This window comes from Apium graveolens, chromosome 10 (genome assembly GCF_009905375.1).
Source record: "Apium graveolens cultivar Ventura chromosome 10, ASM990537v1, whole genome shotgun sequence".
Lineage (NCBI taxonomy): Eukaryota > Viridiplantae > Streptophyta > Magnoliopsida > Apiales > Apiaceae > Apium > Apium graveolens.
The window spans coordinates 32,349,391-32,358,699 of NC_133656.1; positions in this window are offsets into that span (position 1 = coordinate 32,349,391).

Below are 9,309 nucleotides of genomic sequence, written 5' to 3' on the forward strand. Positions count from 1 at the left end.
CTACCTACTACCAAGGATAGATGACCTTTTTGATCAGTTGAAGGGAGAAAAATGCTTTTCGAAGATTGATTTGAGATCGGGATACCATCAATTAAAGATCAAAGAAGAAGATATTCCTAAGACCGCATTCAGGACCAGATATGGGCATTATGAATTCCTAGTAATGCCGTTTGGATTGACCAACGCCCCGGCCGCATTTACGGATCTGATGAATCGGGAATTTAAGAAGTAGTTGGACAAATTTGCCGTGGTATTCATTGATGACATCCTTATTTATTCTAAGTCAGAAGAAGAACATAAGCAGCACCTCTGGATAGCATTGGAGATACTCCGACAAGAGAAGTTGTATGCCAAGTTTACCAAATGTGAGTTTTGGTTAAAGGAAGTTCAATTTTTGGGGGCATGTTATTGGAAATGAGGGAGTTAAAGTGGATCCGGCAAAGATTGAGGCAGTTATGAGTTGGGAGAGGCCAAAGACTCCTACGGAAGTGCGAAGTTTTCTAGGATTGGCCGGATACTATAGAAGATTCGTCAAGGATTTCTCGAAGATCGCCACGCCATTGACCAAGTTAACCAGAAAGAATCAAAAGTTTGAATGGAGTGCAGAATGTGAAGATAGCTTTCAAGAGTTAAAGCAGAAGTTGGTAACAGCTCCGGTATTGGTACTTCCAGATGATCAAGGGAATTTTGTAATATTCAACGATGCTTCACATAAGGGTTTGGGTTGTGTGTTGATGCAACACAGTAAAGTGATCGCATATGCGTCAAGACAGTTGAAGCCGCATGAGTTAAAGTACCCGACGCATGACTTGGAACTAGCCGCCATAGTGTTCGCACTCAAGATCTGGAGACATTACCTCTATGGAGAGAAGTGTGAAATCTACACGGATCATAAGAGTTTAAAGTACATTTTTACTCAAAAAGAGCTCAATATGAGGCATAGGAGATGGCTGGAATTAATCAAGGACTATGACTGTTCGATAAATTACCATCCTGAAAAGGCGAATGTAGTGGCCGATGCTCTGAGTAGGAAGGAGAGATTTAATATGATGATAACATCAAAAGAGTTATCTGAAGAAGTCAAAAAATTGGAATTGGAACTTTGTGCTTATGGAAAAGTCGAGGAAGTTTGTCTTGCAATGACCTTTCAGCCAACACTAGTGGAAAAGATAAAGAAGTGTCAAGAGGAAGTAATGGAAAAAGAGAAGAATCAGTTATCTGGAGAGGAGATTAATACTCAAAGGGATGAGCAAGGGATACTAAGGTTTTCATCCAGAATATGGATTCCCCATGTACCTGAATTAAAGAATGAGATCCTCCATGAAGTTCACAATTCGAAATTTTCAATCCACCCGGGAAGCACCAAGATGTATCGAGACTTAAAGAAGAACTTTTGGTGGCCAAATATGAAGTGAGACGTGGCAGAATGGGTTGCGAAGTGCTATACTTGTCAGAAAGTAAAGGCAGAACATCAACGACCAAGCGGATTAATTCAGCCCCTGAAGGTTCCAGAATGGAAATGGGAAAATATCGCTATAGACTTTATAGTGGGACTACCGCGAACGAAATCCGGGCATGACGCAATATGGGTTATAATTGATCGTCTTACGAAGTCGGCGCATTTCCTTCCAATAAATGAGAAGTCGTCACTGGACAAGTTGGTTCATCTATATGTGCGCGAAATCGTACTAAGGCATGAAGTACCCGTATCAATAGTTTCAGACAGAGATTCCCGATTTAACTCGAGATTCTAGAAGCAATTTCAGGAATATCTTGGCACAAAGTTGAATATGAGCACGGCGTACCACCCGCAGACTGATGGCCAGAGTGAAAGGATAATTCAAATGATTGAAGACATGTTGCGCAGTTGTGCAATCGATTTTGCAGGAAGTTGGGACGACCATTTGTCATTGATTGAATTCTCTTACAACAACAGCTATCATTCCAGTATCGGCATGCCACCATACGAAGCTTTGTACGGGCGAAAATGTAGATCACCAATAAGTTGGGATGAAGTGGGAGAAGGAAGAATTCTCAGCTCGGAATTGGTACAACAGTTGCATGACTCGGTCAAGTTAATTCAGAAAAGGTTGCTTGCTGCTCAAGATAGACAGAGGAAGTATGCGAATCCAGCGCGTAAGGACGTTCAATTCCAAATTGGCGAAGCTGTGTTGCTGAAGGTGTCAGCTAGAAAAGGGTTGATGAGATTTGGCAAGAAAGGGAAGTTAGCACCTAGATACATAGGTCCTTTTGAGATTTTGAGTCAAGTGGGAAAGGTGGCCTATGAGTTGGCCTTACCACCTCAGTATCAGCATGTGTATAATGTATTCCATGTGTCGTTGCTTAAGAAGTATAATCCTGACGCTAGCCATGTGATAGAATATAAACCTGTAGAAATTCAGGCAGACCTGTCATTTGTGGAGCAACCGGTTAAAATACTCGACTGGCAAGTAAAGAGTCTTAGAAATAAGTTAGTGAAGTTAGTAAAAGTACTTTGGAGGAACCCTAAGGTCGAAGAGTCGACTTGGGAGTTAGAGTCTGATATGCGTTCCCGGCATCCTCATCTTTTCTCTTAGATTCTGGGGACAGAATCCCTTAAGGGGGAGAGGATGTTACGACCGGCATTTTCTGTAATATTATTTGTTGATTGGGTATAATATTAAAGTCAAATGAAAATATATTCAATGATTGTACGCTAGTGTGAGTGAAAATTTCTGCCTTATAAATTTGCTTTGTGTAGTATATGATTTTTCAAAGCAAGAGTTTATTTAATTTCTTTATTTTTGATTTATAAGGAATATTCTAAGCTTTGGAAAAATTTTCTTTTAAAAGGTATTTTGTTCACAAATTTTGAAAATGATTTTATAAAGTCTCTAAAAATCCAAGTTATTTTATGGTATAAATTTTATAATTTTTGAACTTGTATTTTATTTTATAAAAATAAATCTTTATAAATTTTATTTGTTATATTTAGCAAATTACATGGCTACCCTTGCATGCAAATACTCTTCCAATTTAACTAAGGGGCAAGGAAGACATTTCCAACCCCACTCACTTTCATTCTACTAACCAAATTACCACTTTACCCTTGCATGCAAATCTACCTAACTATATTGGAAGGTTACTCTTGTAAAATCTCAAATCCACTCACTTTTGGCCAAATAAAAACCAAACTAACATGATTATTACTCCACATTCACCCCACCATTTCCACACTCCTCCTTTCCTCCTCCTCCTCCTCTCGGCTCTCCCCTCTCCTCTCGGCTTTTTGGCCGAAGCCATACCCCCTCCCTTTTCTTCATTCTTCATTCAAGCTCCCACTTTGCAATTAAGTAAATGTTACTTCCTATATCTTGATCATACATAATTCAAAGAGTGATGAGTGAAAAGTTTAAGTTTAAAGGTTGCATGTAAAGGTTTTAGTGAAACTCAGAATACAACCTTGATTCTTGTGAGTTTAGTGTTGTTTTTGAGAGGACTACAAGGAATGGAGAAGTGCCAAATCTTGAGAGGGAAACTACTGATTATTAAATGGCCATTCCCATCCATTTCATTCAGCCATGACCATATGGGAGCCGAATGAATGGTCCTTAAGACTATTCTTGTGCTTAAATCAATTTTTGCATGTTTATGTGATAATGACTTGAATTTTTTGGTGAAAATTTGATAAAACTCTTTGCATGCTAAGTGATCATCTAGGTATATCTTATGCTAGGCTTGCATATCAATTGTATGATAGAACATATGTAGAAAATGTGTTGTTTTGGTTTGAAAAACCCGAAGGCATGCATGCATCTGGATTTCTCTTAGAATGTTGTAAGATTTTGATCATTTGGAAAGATTTTGTTAGTGAGCCTTAATTTCAGTAGGAATAATGTGTTAATATTGATTTATGCTTCTTGTTGCATGGTAATAATACGTGATTATCTTTTATAAAAAATGCATACCTTGTTGTTTCAAAAGCATGAAGATTTGTGATTTGTGAAGTGTAGATTCTTTTGTTTTGCCATAATTGTACCTTAGGTAAGGATGATCTCACCAAGGTTATTTTGAGAATAAGGGAGTTAGTTCAGTAGAATACCATGTATAAGTCTTGGTTTAAGTATTGAGTTGTTGTTAGTTGAGTTGTCAAGTCAAAACCTTGGAAAATGAGAGTTATAGTTTCTGCAAAAAAATAAGTATAGCACCCTGAGGTTTAGAGTGAGTTTTGACCATGTCATTGGTGTGCACTTTGAGGACCAAGCTACCAGAAGTTATTATTGGGAGTATATAAAAGGTTTTAGGAGTTGATTGGAGGTTTGCATGTCATTTGGTTAGGTGCACAAGTAGAATAACAAAATCTATCCAGCAGGGGAGAGTTTTGTTGTAACTTAGAAATAGGGAGATTTGACCATGTCATGGGTAGGCCCTCATTAGGCCCAATTGGGCCTTAGTTAGAGGGAGTATCAGAGAAGTTTTTACAACCATAGTTCATAGGATATGAGTTAGAACCATGTGTCATAAGTTAATTCAAGTCAGGGCATTTTCTGCCCAGAAAAACAGGGAAACCTTGGACTTTTAGCTTAGGCCCAAGGCCCAAGCCAGGCCCTTGAGCCACATCAAGTTTGTGAGATGCCCTTAGGTCAGGAGAGGTTTGTGTAAAAGTTTTGAAGGAAAAATTGTAGTTTAAGAGTGTCTAATGTACTGAAGAAACCATAGTTGTCATTCTGAAATTTGCATCAGTGAGCACTTTCACTTATCACATAGTTTTAGAACACTTACAAGTGAGTATTAGGGCGACCACCATAGTTTTAAGATAGTATAAGGTCAGTAGAGCAAAAGGCACAAGTGAGGGTCAATAGGTTTTGGATAATTTAGGAAAGGCACATCGAGTTAGGAAGCCAAAATTTGAAGATCTTGTCTAGTTTAGCGACCAAGTGACTTAAGTTGTGAGTCGAGATCATCCAAGCCTAGTGTTGCATTATGGTGTTATTTGGTATTAATATACGATATGTGATTATGTGGCTACGTGTGTACATTTGAAATATAAAGGTGGATATAAATTAAGTGCATATAGGCCTAAGTGCCATCCGTGTTTAATTTCGGGTTGTAAATAGGTTAAGATGGTAATAATATATTATAATGAGGATTATTATTATTTATGTAGGATCTCGAGACGAGGGAAAACTTGCCATAAAAGTCGAGTGAAGCTCCAATTGCTCCTACCAGTCAGACCAGACCAGCCTATCTCAAGGCAAGTGATTCAACTTGACCTTCATATTTACTATAAACAGTTCATATTTATCGATGCAATTATCCTGAGTCATTTTGATATGTTTAAATCAAGCGTATCTCTCGCTTATCTTTGAATTACATAGAGAAGCCATGAACCCTAAAGTATGTATTGCAAGTAGTTCAAAAGTCTTTTCATGATAGTTAAATGCCATGATAAAATAAAGAGTTGTTATAATACTTGATTGATCCTCTTGATTAACATGATAATGATTCCTAAGTATTGATATCTCATCCTGATACTTGAACCCCTATAGAACCTTACCTTGAACTTTGATAGTCAGAAACTTACCAACATGATTCCTCATTGATTATTACCCTCTTTCATATCCTAAAGCTTGACAATTCTGATATATACATTCATCATGAGCTAGAGATCATTACCTTAACACCCATAGTATTCGTGAAGCTTATCTTCTTAATGATCCAACACCTGTACCTTGACGAGAAACCATTGCTTTAAGCCTAGTTTGGCATTACCCCTTCATATTATCCATTAGTCTCACCATATTTTCCTGTCCAAGTTCTGACATATGAAAACCTTTTGGTTACCCTAACAGAGTAAAGTTTTGTGAATCATGGCCCTGAGATTTAGTACCATATTTCCCGTGTATCGAGTTGATCTATACTCCCTTAATAAAAATGTTTACTGTTAAAAGAGATTTTGTTACAATTCGGCATCAGCCTTTGAAATAAATAAAATATGGGTTTTCAGTCCCAAAGGGGGATAAATGTTTTCTTGAATAGTGGATCTGGACTGAGACGCGAGTCATTTCCACACTTATATTAGGCTTAAAAGTTTCCTAGGGATTCCCGTTAATGTTTTAGAACCCAGCGAGGTTCGGGATTACTTCGCGGCTGATCACCGGCTGTAATCCGTAACGTCATAAAATGATTTTGATTAAGACATGATTTTTAAAATTATTTTGATACAAGCAAAATGATGCCATCTCACATAGTTTTATCTCTCGTTATCATTAGTTATGTCTTTCCATTTGCATTCTTAAAAGTATATCTCGATTTATGTTTTGTGTTGTGCTGTTAGCACTTGTTGAGCATTTGGCTCACTTCTTGCTTTACCCTAATATTACAGCAAGCAGCTATGGTTAGATTCAAGCAGACTGCCTGTAAGACCTGTGATGCTGATGCTTATGTTCGAGCTCAGGTAGAATAAGTAATAATAGTTGTGTGAGGACTCAGTATTTGTAATCAGATATAATAATTGCTAGTGTTGGGCTGTTCCAAACCCTAAACTGTAAGATCTTGGACTTGGTTGTGTATTCTTCATTAAAATGATGTAATAGCTATATTTATTTTGCTGTTAAAGTTGGGGGTGTGACATGGGTTTTATTCCTTCACTCTAAGGATGAAACACCACAAGTTGTGATTGATCATATCAAGTTGATCGAGTTAGATTATAATGTCCCTGTTAGAGCAATAAGGTCAGATAATGGAACAGAATTCAAGAATTCACTTCTCAATGGATTTTGTATAGACAAAGGGATTACTATACAATTTTCAGCTCCTAGAACCCCTCAGCAAAATGAAGTGGTAGAAAGGAAGAATCATACATTGATTGAAACTGCAAGAACGATGTTAAGTGAATCAGGTCTTCCAATGTACTTTTGGGCTGAAGCTGTCAATACTGCATGTTATACTCAGAATCGAACTCTAATCAACAAAGACTTCATGAAAACTCCTTATTAGATTTTGAATGAACAGAAACCTTCTATCAAATACTTTCATGTATTTGGTGCCAGATGCTTCGTGCTCAAAGATGGAGATGATCGTCGTGGTAAATTCGAGGCAAAGGCATATGAGGGTATTTGTGTTGGATATGGAAGAAGATCATACAGAGTGTATATCATTGATCAACACAAAGTAACTGAAAGTGTCAATGTTACATTTGATGACACTAAACTCCCTAGTATCGAAACTGAAGATCCTTCTGAGAAACTGAAGTTTGATGATATGTCAGATTCAGAATCAGAACATGGTCAAGAACCTGAGGTTGTTGCTGGTGAAGAACCTGTTAATCATGATGATACTCAAGGTAATGGTGATGGAAACTTTGGCAACAATGGAGATACCACTGCTACTGACGGAGAATCTTCAAGTCAACATGGCAACAACTCAGGGGGAGATGCTGAAGGATCAACTAGTAGGACACAACATCCCAATTGTTAGTCCCTTAACAATATAGCAAGAATTACAGAAGGGGGGTTGAATGGAATTCTTGAACCTTTTTCTTGAAATAAAAATGTTCAACTCGATTATGGATATATTTGTTTTGATTAGCACAATGCGGAATATAAACTTGAATGAATCAAAACATAAGTAATTAAAAACAAGAGTCTTTAAAAACTTTCAAGTGGATTTAAACAATTCAACCAGAGCTATATATAATATATCGAGAGGACTCTGTGTGCAGAAATGCTCACAGCTGCTTACAAAATAGAACTGCTGAGAATACAGGAAATGCTAAAGATTGTGCTTATAAAGATTTCTCTGTTTTTATGTTTCTCAGCTATCTCAGTTATTTTCTATTTGCTACTCTCTTGGTTTATATATTACCAAGATTACAAAGTCAAAATGACTGAACAAATAGAAAATCTAACAGTCTTGATCTTTGCTGCTTTTCGTCCTCTATTACCCAGTTAATGGGCTTCCACAGTGTGTTTGTATCCAACTCGACGGCTGTGTGTCAGCTTTCACTGTTCAACAGATGTTTGAATCTTGATATGATCATCCGTCGACTTTCAGATCATCCGTCAATGACTTAATTGATCATCCGTCGACTGCTATGTTAAACATCCGTTGATAGTCATTTGATCATCCGTCGAAGCTTTGTTAATCATCCGTCGGTAGCTATTTTGGCACTTGACTTCATTTCACTTATACAGAATTACAAGACATTGCTTATGTACAGTTAATCAACCTATTCTGCATATCTAGTTAAAGTCAACATGACTTATATGCTACTACAGATTCTATACAAAGGTGCATACATCACTGTGCTACAAACTTATTATTACATAAGCTACTTACTCGATGGATAATAAGTTAATCATCCGTCGGGACTATAATGAGTTATCCGTCGGGACTAAAACTCTTATCCGTCGAGTGCTACATAGTTTCACTAAGTAAAATCTACTTAGACATTTTGTTTAAGTGATCATCAAGTACACAACATATTCACAATAATCTCCCCTAATTTATGTCTACTGGAATTGTAGCCATAAATTAAGAAACACTTGATGATTACAAAACATCCTAAACATATATCTTTAAAGATAAGTAGATAAAACTGAAAGTGCTTCAATTTAAACAAAATCTACAAGGTTTGGCTCACAGTCAGTTCAAGATGCTCCTCTAGCCTGAGCAGATTTTTCTAGTTCCTTGAAGGTCTGGATCTTCTTCCAAGCTTTCTGTTGTCTTCTTCAATTTGATTCCGGAGCTGCCTGTGGAATTCTAATTCATCAGATTCTGAAAGATCTAACATTTCTTGCATCTCGAAGAGAGTCTCATCGCTAGAGATACTCAATTGGTCTTCTAATCTGAAGAATCTTCTCACACCCTTGTCATCCATGAATTCCATCAGCCAGTAGGGCCTTAGATGCACTCTTTTCCCTGTGTATGGGATGATAAGAGTCTTGGGAAGTGCATCTTTGGCTCTAACACTCCTTAGCTCTTCAATCTTCTTCAATACTAATCTTCTTGCAGTTACATTGAACCCAAAGTTTTTCTTGAAGGATGAATAGACTTTGATCAACACAACTTGGCTTTCTTGAAGTATCCTGTGAAGAGGCCACTGAATCTCCCTTCCTCCTTTGTACTTGAACACCAACCTTTCAGGTAGGTTTCTGTATGCATCAATTGCCCTTACCTCATCCAGCTCCTCCAGATAAAGGTTTAGATCTGAGAATTCTTTGATGTCACACAAGTACAGGTAGTCTCCCCTGTTGACCTTGGGTTGAGCTTTGACTACTAACTTGGATTTGAGAGGTGACAACTTCACTTTCTTGACTGCCCTTGACT